Genomic DNA, 13,112 nt, shown 5'->3' with positions numbered 1-13,112 from the left:
AAAGAAAGAAAGAAAAAGAAAAGCCTTTTTTTTCTGTGAGCTCACAGAAGCCTGGGACAAATGGCTAACAGAGGTGCTATTAGCATATCAAAGGGGACACTGGCCAGCTGGCCCAGGATAATCAGTACTTCTGTCTCCTCCCACCCTGCCCCCACACTAAACATCTCCCTCCCAAGGGCTGACCTTCAACGTCCCTTCTCCTAGCCAGGTCCTGTATCATTCAGCCATTTTGGCCTCACAGCTCTCTGAGTCACTTGGGCCAGGCTGCTTCTCTTGACCAGTGACTCCTCTCTTTCCCCCTCTCCCCGAGTCTGTCGCCTGTCATGTTCAGCCTGGGCTCTTCCCTGTGCCTGCTTTCTCCCTTACATCTACAATAAAAATTGTCTCCATACTTTTGAGATACTTATTTCTCTCTTTTATTTCTTTTTTTTTTTCATTTCATGAAAAAGAGAAGGAAATGAGTAATATTTACTGTTTTATACAAACAATATCCAAGGCGGAAGGGTAAAGAAATGGTATCGACTCAGGACCCCCAGGACCAAGTGCTTGGCACAAAGGAGATTTATTTTTTCCAGAGAGACAAGGTTAAGGCATAGAAGACAAGGGAGGGGAGGGGAAGGGAAGAAGAAAGAGGAAGGAGGTGACAACTGACTGCCTCTGGACAGAGAGGAGACAGATGCAGCACATAGGAAAATTATAGTTTATAAAGGCAAAAGAGTAAACCCCATGTTAGGAGGGGGTGATTAATTTTAATTGGGCATGTTAACTGGGGGAGCCAACTGAGGCTTTTGACTACTGGACTTAAATACTTTGCTAGACCTTGGTATTCAGGCCCAAGAGGAGGAAGTGGCCAAATAAGGGAATAGACCTTGGTGGTTAGCATTAGGAATGTAATCTAATAGATTTTAGCAAGGCGGAGGGAGGAGGGGAGGAAAAGGGCAAGACCTGGCAGAGCCAAGTTTGCTGTACTGGGGTTGGCAAGAGTACCTTCAGGAAGGGCAATAAAATGTTGAAATTGTGAGAGTAAGGTTTCTAAGGCCGACTAACTCCAGGGTCAGCCCTGCTGGAAAAGAATGGACAGATTGCGGGAGCTGAAGGAGGGCTAGGGTAAGGTTCTTCTGTGACCGTTCTGTAAGGGGACATACGTGGTGTTAGGCTGGAATTTCCCAGAACCACAACCTGAACCTAGAATTTGAACAAACACATTTTAATTTGTCGATGATCTGGAAGAACATCAGCCAAGAAAACGCAGAAGTGAGACGTGTGGAAAGGAAGAAGGAAGACAGGAGGTACATTAGTGAGTTCATTAGTCACTGTGACAAAGCACCTCCCATCACCACCTTAAAGGGGTACAATCTGTTTGCCCTCACTATTTACAGGGTTTCGGTCTCTGATTGCTCTGCACTTACGGAGGCAGAGCCAGAGCGTTGTAACGCAGCAGACTTGCTCCTTTCTTGGCAGGTGGGAAGGAGAGAGAGACAGCAGAGCCTAGGCTGAAGATAACACTGCTGTACAGACAGGTTTTCCAGGACCTACGTTCATCGAGGCCCCGCCTCCTTCCTCCCAAGGATACCATCAAATCAGGACTCTCTCAATAAAGGTAAGCCAATGATTAGGTCAGAGCCTTGACGGTCCAGTCGCCTGGGTATCACACTTTCAACACCTGAGGCCTTTAGGGGACAATTCAAATCACAGTATAACTTCAGGCAAGTTATCACTTGGGAATAACTCTCTCTGGGGCCCTCTGGGAGACATAAAGCATATCTCAGATGTTCTAGGCAGGGGTAATAATGGCCACATATTCCTCACTGATTAAGACCTCTTTCCATGGATAGAGATTGGAAATTGCATGAAGCCCCACCTATGACACACAGCCTCCCGACAAATGAGAAATCCTCTGGCTTTGGATGCCCCAAATTAACAATTACTACCGTATGTGGTCTCCTTACCTTGCTTTCCGCTTCTGTGTCATCCAGTAACCCCCTGAACTCCAGACAACCTCTTCCTTATTACTATAGCTTTCAGTCTGAGGACTAACATCTCAAGATGGAATGTTCTCTAGTATTAGTAACTGCCTATGTAGAAAGATGACATCACACTAGTTTGAATACATATGAAGGTGGTCACCTGCTAAGACAGGAAATCAGAGATGAGAGTCTCTACAAGATTCTACTTGCAGCCAAGTATGAGCATATACCTTTCTTTAGTCGCAGAACTTGGGAGGCACACAAAGGTAGATCTTTGTGAGATCAAGGCCAGTCTAGTCTATAACGTAAGTTCCAGGCCAACCAGGGCCACACAGTAAGATCCTGTCTCCAAAAAAATCTCACAAGAACCAACCAGGGTCCCAACAGGACTACATGAATCCTTCTTCTAAGAGTGCCTCCATGACCACCTCCACTCCACTTAAACATTACCATGCTGAGACCAAGCCTGTAGGACGTGGGCATTAGAGACAAACACTCAAACCATCCCCAATCTACAGCATATATGACATATGATTGCATAGAGAATGTGATTGAAATTGCTCTAAGGCGGCCCCAACCCTTGCAAAACATAGATCTAGCTGGGCGTGGTGATGCATGCCTTTAATCCCAGCACTTGGGAGGCAGAGGCAGATGGATTTCTGAGTTTGAGGCCTGCCTGGTCTACAAAGTGAGTTCCAGGACAGCCAGGGGTACACAGAGAAACCCTGTCTCAAATAAATAAATAAATAAATAAATAAATAAAAATAAAAAGTAAAAATAAAAAACTTGGTGGCAGGCTTGGAGACAGTTCACTGACTTCTCAAATCTTATCTTCGTTCAGATTTTTCTTTAATAAAGTCTTATTCTGCTTGGACCCTCACCTCTGCCAGACTCCCTTCCGCACGCATGTTCCTTCCAGACCACATCTGAGTAGGCTCAGCAGCGTAGGTAGCAGCACATTGTTTTGTAGCTCTGTCGAGCATATTGTGTCAGCTTACCTTTACAATCCGGCATACAGGAAGCCTTAGAACTCCAGTGCATCTGAGGACTTTAACTGGTATGCAATCACATCACTGGCCTGTTTGTGAAACAGAAAAAACAAAAACAAAACAAAACAAAACAAAAAGAAAGTACAGGGGACTTAAAACACTTAGAACTATACATCAAGTTTTTTAAATACTACTGAGCCAGTGCTTAATGGAAACATTATAGTTTGGATATATTTATCAGAAAGCTTGAACAATTTTTTAAAATGAGCCAAGATTAATCCAAGAAACTAGAAAAGTAAACATAGAGTAAATGTGATAGAAAAAGAGAAAAAAAGTGGTAGAGGATGTTTTTTTTTTTTTTTTTAAAAAGGAAGCGGTATAAATCAAACAAAGAAGCAATGAAAGGTAAATAAAACCAATGGGCAAAGGCGGAAATCAACTGGGCAAAACGGGTTCTTTGGAACGATAACAGAGATGGGCAAATACATAAGCTGTTTCCTTGTTCAGAGCCCAAGATACTCTTGCATGGGTCACTAAAGGAACAATACAAGTATATCTCAACGTTGATTCTGAAAATGAGGAGCTGTGAAGACAGCTTACTTGTTCATCATCCAGATAAGAGATAGGTAAAATGTGCTGACATTTATTATAGAACGTTGTAAAGTAGGAGAAAAAGAAAACATGATCTATAAACAATAATGTTTCTCACAAACACGCTGCTCAGAAACAAAATTAGTATGGTATCACATGGGTAAATGAGTCACCATGTGGTTGTTTGGAATTGAACTCAGGACCTTTGGAAGAGCGAACAGTGCTCTTAACCGCTGAGTCATCTCCAGCCCCAACAAATGCAAGAGAGAAGAGACAAATAAAATTGACTGAGGCAAAAACCAATCAGGAGAAGGGCCCAGAATGAAAATGAGGACATGACCGCTCCAAGGTACGGGAGAGAATGAAGTTCCTCTTGCAGGACGGAAGAGAACAGCTGGAGGCTCTGCAAAGATCCAGACGGAACACAGCCGACATAATAGACCAGCCCATGGGCCAGAACAGGAGCTGGGTAAAGGGATGGGGTGTAAGCAGACCACGAGGGTCAAGAGAAGGACACGGAAGCCAAGAGAACACAGGGCCAAAATGGCTGACGGCTGAGTTATATAGAGAAGAGAGGCTGTGGGTAGGGAAGCACTAGAGAGTTGGCCATAGGCTAGGGCTGAGAAATGCTGAGGCCTTTGGAACAGTTACCTGCAATACAGAGAAAGCTGGGCAGCCAGGGGGCAGCTTCAGACTGCTTTAATACGTTAACAAGTAGCTAGCTCAGTTAGTCACGTGTTCCCAGTTTCTTTGGGACCTAACAGGCTCTGCTAATAATGATGGCATGCTGACAACCCAAACATTAAAATCTATTTGCACCTGAGATTTTTATTTAGAGTGTTACATCACCACTCATGATTAATTACATGACATAAAATTGTATTTCCGGTAAATAAACACCATGTTCTTTCACAGAATGTTACAGAGCATTCTCATTCCAGATGAGTTTAAGTAATGAAAAACAATGTTAAAAGACCAACAAGCAAATCCTTAGGTTTTGGTTTTGGCTTTGGCTTTGGCTTTGGTTTGGTTTGGTTTAGTTTGTGGTTTTTGGGACAGAGTCTCTACATGGTCCTGGCTGTTGAGAATCTCACTACGTAGACCAGGTTAGCCACCCACTCACAGAGCTCCTCTTGCCTCTGCCACTGAGAGCTGAGACTGAAAGCATGTGCCCGGCTCTGTCCTTACATTTTGTCTTTTCTACTAGATATCCTAAATATCTACATTTATTTCAAATACTCAAATATAAGTATTTATATAATAAACATCAAAACAAAGACATTAATCAGGTACCTAGCAAAGTAAAATATTCCCCAAGTTCCATCAGAATCAATTTTATTTGCTTATTTACTTATTTAAGATTTGTTTATTTTATGTATGAGAGTACACTGTCGCTGTCTTCAGACACACCCAGAAGAAGGCATCAGATCCCATTATAGATGTCATGAGCGACCTTGTGGTTGCTTGGAATTGAACTCAGGACCTCCGGAAGAGCAGTCGGTGCTCTTCACCACTAAGCCATCTCTGCAGCCCCAGAATCAATTTTAAATAATTTTTAAAATCACTTTTCATTTCATATCTAAGCAGGGAAGTTGAAGTCTGGGGATAGCATCAACTGGTGAAGTGTTTGCCTGGTATGTAAGAAGGCCTAGGCTCGGTCCCAGGGCCACATGAAGTGAGTATAGTGGCACACACTTGTTATTCCAGGACTCAGGGGGTAGAGGTGAGTGGCCAGACCTACTCCATCTTGGGGGACCGGCTTCCATCTTACAGAAAAGAAAACAAGCCTGAGAACTTGTCCTGCAGCAGAACCCAAGCTGCATTCAAGTACCAGGAAGGACCTCACGGCTTGTCCTTGGCCTGAGTTACTCCCTAGCTACTTCCTAGCAACAGTCAATCAAAGATTAGTCTGATTGTTTCAGAGGAACTTTCAGACCATTTGTGATTGTATACCGTCTTGCTTCAGAGCACCCACCCGTCAGCTTAGAGACATTCTATTAGATGCTTAGCAGATTGTACACACCTTGCCCCACCCTCTCACTTGCTCCCATTTTCCTATAAAAACCTGTCCTGCTGAGGGTTCGAGGCTGCGCCACTTTCCCTTCCTGTCCTTCTTGTTAGGGTTGGATTGGAGGAGATCCCCAAGCCTGAGCTTGTAATAAAGAGACCCTAATGCGATGACATCAGAAACGGCTCCTTGATGGCCTTTTGGGGTTCACGAACACTTCCTGGCACAACAGAGTCAAGAAAAAAGGAAGTTCACAGTCATCCTCAGCTACTGAGGTTAGCCTGGGGTATATGGAATCATACCTAAGTGAATCGATAAATAGAAAGCTGGACATCATGAAAACGCATGTGGTCAACAAAACACTGAATTTTCTTAGCTGATCTAAAGTCTAGCTTTCAATTTCCGTCTTTTGCTTTAAAATATTCTAATCGTCTTAAGAGTAGGGATAAATTCACATACTCTTAGGTTAGTATCTAAATATTTACTTAACTCATAACTAGAAAGATCTTTAGTGATGACATCACTTATCTCTGTTTTGACACCTAGAGAACACAATAACTGGATTAGTTATTCACCTACTTTCCACTTCTCTGAGACTGGTGATGAGGCAGGGAGGCAGAGTGCTATTGCTACTCTGTCCTGAAATGAACCCCAGTTTTTAATGAAAATAAGGACATGACCTCTCCTAAGTATGGTTGAGGAGAATTGTACATGAGAGGGGGAAACTGCCAGAGGCATCGGGAAGGTTCCATGTTCAACTACTCCGTGGGTCCAGGGAGTGAGAGAGGAAGAGAGTGGATGGGCAAGAGGATCAAGGGAGAGCTCAAATGGCTGAGTTTGTTGGGGGAAGGGGAAGGAAGGAAAGTTCAGGGGCTGGGCTGTTTTCCCTGTAGGTGGCAGACTTTGTCATCCAGGATGGCTCTATAACAATTACTTTTGGGTAGAGACTGAGGAAGCCTAGAGGCTAGTATAGCATAGACATTGATATGCTAACAGGCACTGCAGGCATAGGTTAATGGAGGAGCCATAAGTCTCTTTTGCTAGAGGTAAGAAGAATGACTCTCAGAACTTCATTTTGTTTGAGACATGGTTTCTCCATATAACCCTACTGTCCCAGAACTCACTCTGTAGACAGGGGTGGTCTCGACCTCAGAGATTCACCTGCCTCTGCCTACCACGGGCTGGGATTAAAGTCCACCACCACTGTCTGGCGGCTCTTATTTTTGACCTAGTCTCTCAACTCTTTCTCCAATTCATCATTTGGTCTGCACCTCAACTAGGCATTACTCTTTGGGATAAAGGTGTGTACTACATTTACTTATGAGAAATAGGCAGATAATTGTTTTAAAAAGACACTTAGATGAATCAACGTTGAATAGTTGGAAAAACACTGATAGTTTTTTTTTTTTTTTTTTCTATTTACTAAAAGCAAACTGGAAATGGATCAGGTAGCCATGGGTACAACGAAGAGACAATCTAATCAATCCTGTGTCCCACGGAATTAATAATAGCCAGCTCAACCATGAACAAATTAAACCTTCTTAATGTGTACCAGCTCAATGTTACGCACATTTAGGATATGCTTCAAAATTCATCCTGGCAATTGAGAAAGTCATTAAGCTCTGAGTGTTTGTTTCTTTTATTTCTGTGTCCAATATCCATAGGATGGTTGCATGATCATTAAAACCCTAAAATCCATATACCACTTTAGCTATTTACTTTTATTCATTTCAGTGGAATTCCTGTAATTTAAATCAGCTTCAAAGTAGTATGCTAGTTTGGTGGTGAAATAGAACCTAATTAACTATCCTGTATAATTGTCTCTAGAATATAATGGGAACAGTTAATCTATGTTGTAAAAACTATTTCAGTGTATTCGTTTCTATTTGGAAATTTAAGAAAGGTATGTATTCCAGCCAGAGGGATTAAAGATGTGTACTGAGGGTGTGTCTGCATTCTGGTCAGATCACACAGACCTAGAAGTTCTTTGGATATGACCCCTTCCCAGAGCAGCCATGTTGTTGGATTAAAACTCCTTTACAAAAGGTATTGGGTCATCCCTCCCCCCAAAACGAGAGAGAACAAAGGGGACTGGAGTAAATATGGATGTAAGGGTGAATATGATCATAATGTATTACATATACAGATGCAATGCTATAATGGTCAAATTGAGACCTATTGTACAGTATATTAAATTAATATGTGCTGGTAAATAATATTTGAAAAATTATGTGATCTTTTAAAAAGTATATGTTTTTTTAAACTGTTAAATAAATCATTTGTGTCACAAACAGAACATGCAATTTCATATAGCTGTTATTTACTTCAAAACTTTGCATGGCCCACAGGCCAGCATGATCACAGTGTATGTTTTTTTTTTTTTTTTTTTAATTCTTTCATTTGAGCATTTTTTGGTGCGTAACAGTAGCAGCATGGCTCAGAAAGGAGGAGACGGGGCATGGTGGACAGTGCACTGGAGCTGAGAGCTTTGTTTCCTCTGTTCCTTATCTTCGTTGGAATGTTTCACATCTCGGCTGTTAGAAGTCTCTGGTCCCGTATTCCTGTATTCCTTCCCGCATTCCTTCCGAGGTCAAGTGCATCCTCGAGGGTAGAGAGCAACTGACTTTTAGGACAGTAAGACTGCAGAGCTGATGGAGGAGCACACAGCCAGGGTGGGGCTTACCCCTCGGGCTGCTGCAGAGTTCCCTGAAACTAGTTTCACTTTCAGCTGCACTGAGTAATGGTCTGGTTTGGCAAAGTCTCAGCCCCCAGTACACCATTTTCCCTTTCATGCATCCTTAACAAAGAACTAGCGTTTTCCACCAAGCCTTTTGTAACATACCCAGCTAGCAAAGGCTCTTGCTAACCCGTGTTTACTTGCTTGGGCTGGCGACCAAGTCGTAGTTAACCAGGCTGTAATTGACAATGCCGGTCTTGTTATCAGCGTCTCACGGGAACACTGTGAGTGGACTCGCCTGCTGAAATGAGGTGTAGTAACTTTCCTAGACTTATGTTTTGTGTGGCCCTCGCATGGTGAGTGCACGAGGCCTCAGGGCTTCCTGTGTGGAGCTCTATGGTTTTAACCTATCTGATTTGAGGACTCTGAGTCCCACCGGGCAGAAGCTGCTACTTAGCCCATGTAATCCTCTCAGTGCCTACTGAAATAGGACAGGCACTCAGTAACGCGCTATGTTCAGCAAGAAAAATAAACTGAGACTTGAACCAGGAAGAAATTTGTTCTAATGCACAATTGTCTTATCTAAGTATCACAATTATCACGAACTCACTTTATGCACGTGAATTTTATGTATACATTAATTAACTTTAAACATTAAACTTGAGTAGTTTATTTTTTTTTTAAGATTTATTTTATTTATTATATGTAAGTACATTGTAGCTGTCTTCAGACACTCCAGAAGAGGGAGTCAGATCTTGTTACGGATGGTTGTGAGCCACCATGTGGTTGCTGGGATTTGAACTCCGGACCTTCGGAAGAGTAGTCGGGTGCTCTTACCCACTGAGCCATCTCACCAGCCCATGAGTAGTTTTTTAAAGTCAGTTTAGTACCCGGTTTAAGTAGCTTCCATCAGGTGAAACAAGGGCAGTATAAATATAAACTTAACTTTTACAGATTCCCTTACGTCTTTTATCTAAATTCAGCAAGCATAAAATATACATAAAATTCCACCAAGTCTCAACATAGTATCAAGCACGGAAGAGGGATAACTGAGATGCTGAGATGAAATTGCCTGTTTAGAATAAGAGGATGCTGAATCTCACTTATGCCAGGTTGGATTCCCATTCAACTGACCTAAGAAATTCAGATGTTCTCTTTAGTGTCTAGATACTCCCCCACCCGCTCCAAAAGAGAAAGAGCAAGAAGATGTAACAATTGCATAGTTCTAACAGATACAACAGCTGAAAAGTCATGAAAACAAAAACCACACCAATCAATCAACCAACCAACTGAACAAACCCTTCTCAGATCAGAAAGTGTCTTCCCAGAATCAAAAAAGTAAATAAATAAATAAATAAATAAACAAGGCTTCAGCAGTAAGAATGACTTCCTAGAAGTCTTGTAGCATCTCGGTCTTGTTATCCATCTCGGCCGACCGAATCCCTCCAAGACTCAACCCAGTTAAGCAAAGCCTTTTGGCTTTTGTTTGTTTTCCTTTGTGTCTCGAGGCAGACCTTACAGAGCTTCAGCTCATGGCTATGTCCCTTTCTGCCTCCTGGTAAGAAAAAAACAGTGGTCCTCAACCTTCCTAATGCTGCAACCCTTAAAAACCGCATAAAATTACATCCATTGCTACTTTATAACTTTAACTTTGTTACTTTTATGAATCGTAAGGTAAATATTTGGGGGTGGGGGTGGGATATCGAATCCATTTAGCCATGCAGCAGAACAGAAGTGTTGGTTTCTCCCTCCACAGCCTATGACCTCCTAGCACAGGCTATTGAACAGCTGTATAGAGAATGAGGGGTGGTGATGGTGGTGGTAACATTGCATTCACAGTCATGAAGTAGAGACAGAAATGCTGTGTTCACTTAACTTCCTCTGTTTTTCTTCTTTATTTAGTCTAAGACCCTAGGCAATGAGATAGATAATACCACTCACACTGAGGGTGGTCATTCTTCTTCAGTTAAACCTTTCTGGAAACATCCTCACAGATAAACCCAGAGGTGGGCCTCCTAGGCCCAAATCCAGTTACCTGGACAACGAAGATCACCCATCACATATATATTTGGACTTATTCTGACTATTCCTGTCTTGTCTTTTGCATTGCTTTCTTGGTTTATTTCTTTATTGGTTTGTCCGCTCCATTGACTCCTTTTCTCTGAGTTTTGTGTTGTATTAGAAGTTATGTACCAATTCTTGGTGTGTTTTGTTGTTCCTTTTTGTATGCAAATTTGTTTTATAAAAATATTTAATAGTTAAACTGTAGCTGCATAATAGGGTTATAATTTTTTTTTGAAAATTAGAGTACATTTTAAAGCTGAACTTCCTTTTGAATGTTACTCATGACCTCATCCCAATCTGTAAAATAATCATACCATCAAGAATTTTAATCAAAAGCCAGGCTCATGGTGGCTCATCCCTTTAATCCCAGCACTTGGGAGGCAGAGACAGGTGGATTTCTGAGTTCAAGGCCAGCCTAGTCTACAGAATGAGTTCCAGGACAGCCAGGGCTACAAAGAGAAATCCTGTCTCTAAAAAAAAAAAAAAAAAACTAAATAAATAAATTAATAATAATAATAATAATAATAATTTTAATCAATCTATGTCCTCAGTATTAAGATGAAAATGCACATTTATATTCTGTTGTTTCTCATGTACTGTGTCTTCTTTTTCCCTGTCTATCTGAAATGATTCTAAGAAATCTTTTACAAAGATTTTTATTTAATTATGTTTTAATTATGTATTTTCTGTGTTTCTGTGCACTTGAATGCGGAGTCCGAAGAGGTCAGAAGAGGGTGAGGGATACGCTAGCGTTGGCACCACAGATGGCTCTGAGCTGCATGATGAGAATGCTAAGAACCGAATCTGAGTTCTCTGGAAAGCACTGTTCGTTCTTAGCACTGAGCCATGTTTTCATAATAACTTGGATTTTTTTTTTTTTTTTTTTTTGTAGGTGATGATTCTGGAGACTTTGCAAATGAGAATAATTTTTTAAAAGATTTTTATTTATTTATTATTACACATAGGTACACTGTAACTGACTTCAGATCTCATTATGGGTGGTTGTGAGCCACCATGTGGTGGGTTTTGAACTCAGGACCTTCGGAAGAACAATCAGTGCTCTCAACCGCTGAGCCATCTCTCCAGCCCTCTCTCTGTATCTTAAGGATGCAAAGTCTAGAGTGCTTCATGGTGTTTGTGATGTGTCTCTTTTTATACAGATAGCATCTTCCTTTTATGGATGTTTAAAGAATCCCTCTGAGTCCTAAGAGTTCTGAAACTTCACAGACATCTATGTTATCATTGTTTTATCATTATTACCCACATCACTATATATTTTGTTGTTGTAACTAAGATCCAGTCTCACTGCCAGGATGTCCCTAAACTTGCTATGTAGCCCAGGTTTGTAACAAACCTTCTATCTGCCAAGTGCTAAATACAAGCCCTTGCCTTTTCTTTTTCTTTTCCTTTTTCTTTTTCAGCTTCTTATTGTCTTTACACTTTCCAGAGAAATGAGATACATTTAAAACAACTCTCTGTGCTCTTTCTTTTAGCTCATTCAGGTTGCCAATAGGCTCGCGTCCAATGACAGACATGTTTTAGGAACTAAGGAATTACAAATGTAGCTACTCCAACTTTCTTACTCTTCAAGCTTACCGGGGACTGCCTCAGTTGCTCTCCTATTGCTGTGAATAGACACTAAAACCAAGGCAACTTATACATGGAAGCATTTAATTGGGATTGGCTTACAGTTTCAGAGGGTGAGCCCATGACCATTGTGGCCAGGAGTATGGCCACAAGCAGACCATATTACCAGAGCAGTAGCTGAGAGTTTACATCCCCAAGCATCAGGTAGAGAGAGCCAGACAGGACCTGGCATGGTTTTAGAAACCTCAAAACCCACCCCCTAGTGACACAGGTCCTCCGATAAGACCCACTTCCTAGTCCTTCTTAAATAGTCCAGTAACTGGATATCAAACATCCAAACATCTGAACCCATGGGGGCCATACGCATTGAAACCACCACAGGAACCTTGAATTTTTCAGACTTTCCTGCATTCTCTTTCTCTATGGCACTGCAGACACCTTTCCTGACACCCCAGAAACAGTTTCTTCAGAGGTTCTTCCTCTTTGAAAGGCAAGGCTGTGGGCTTTAGTTGTCCCTCCGTTTCATCCCACATCTTCTTGATTTGCTATGTCTTCAGCATGTTCTGTTTTTCACGATCCATCTAGAGCCTGCTGATAATTTATGATCTGGTTTTGTTACCATGGTCTCGAAAGCACCATCGAGACATTCTTGACTAAGTTCAGCAAGCAAGATGGAGGGAGCTCCACCATTTCCTTTGTCATTTTGCTGCGGCTATGGGAAACTTTTTATTTTATTTTATTTTATTTTATTTTATTTTATTTTATTTGCCAGTGAGTGAAACTGTTATGATGGATTGAATGGTGTCTCCTCCCAAAACATATGCCAGAACCTGTGACTAGGACTCAGTTTTGAAATACAGATGACCGAGTCTTGCCTTAGGGTATCACAGCTTTCAACTTTCACTTTATGGTTGTGAAGGAAAAAAAAAAAATACTTCATTCTTCATTTTTTTTCCTGGATTTTGTAGTGTGGTGTTTTCTTGTCATGCTGGGTAGCAGTGGGTAGGAATACATAGTTAACACTTAGCTGCATGAGCATAAAGATAAACATCGGATATTTCAAGCACACTGTGCTGCTAAGCTGTGAGGTGCGATAGTTAAGTATATTAGATGCATTTTTTTTTTAAACCTGTGATAGATATTTTCCATTTACAGTGGAGTTAATCCGGAGATAATTCCTCACCACCTAAGAAGCGTCTCTAGAACAAACTACAGACTTAATTAAGTTG

The 13,112-nt window shown here is 41.5% G+C and overlaps 1 protein-coding gene across 1 annotated transcript in view; it reads left to right on the top strand.

Moving 5' to 3' along the window:
* Positions 1-1,527: 1,527 nt before the first annotated feature.
* Znf654 (zinc finger protein 654) overlaps positions 1,528-13,112 on the top strand; it is a 102,771-nt gene continuing 91,186 nt past the window's right edge. Inside the window, exon 1 of the mRNA XM_029544248.1 lies at positions 1,528-1,600. The gene's annotated coding sequence lies outside the window, so the exon portion shown is untranslated. The remainder of the gene's footprint in view (positions 1,601-13,112) is intronic.

Source organism: Mus pahari, chromosome 12 (assembly GCF_900095145.1).
Source record: "Mus pahari chromosome 12, PAHARI_EIJ_v1.1, whole genome shotgun sequence".
NCBI lineage: Eukaryota > Metazoa > Chordata > Mammalia > Rodentia > Muridae > Mus > Mus pahari.
The sequence above is the reverse complement of the archived record's forward strand: the minus strand, read 5'-3'. Positions and strand labels throughout refer to the sequence as shown.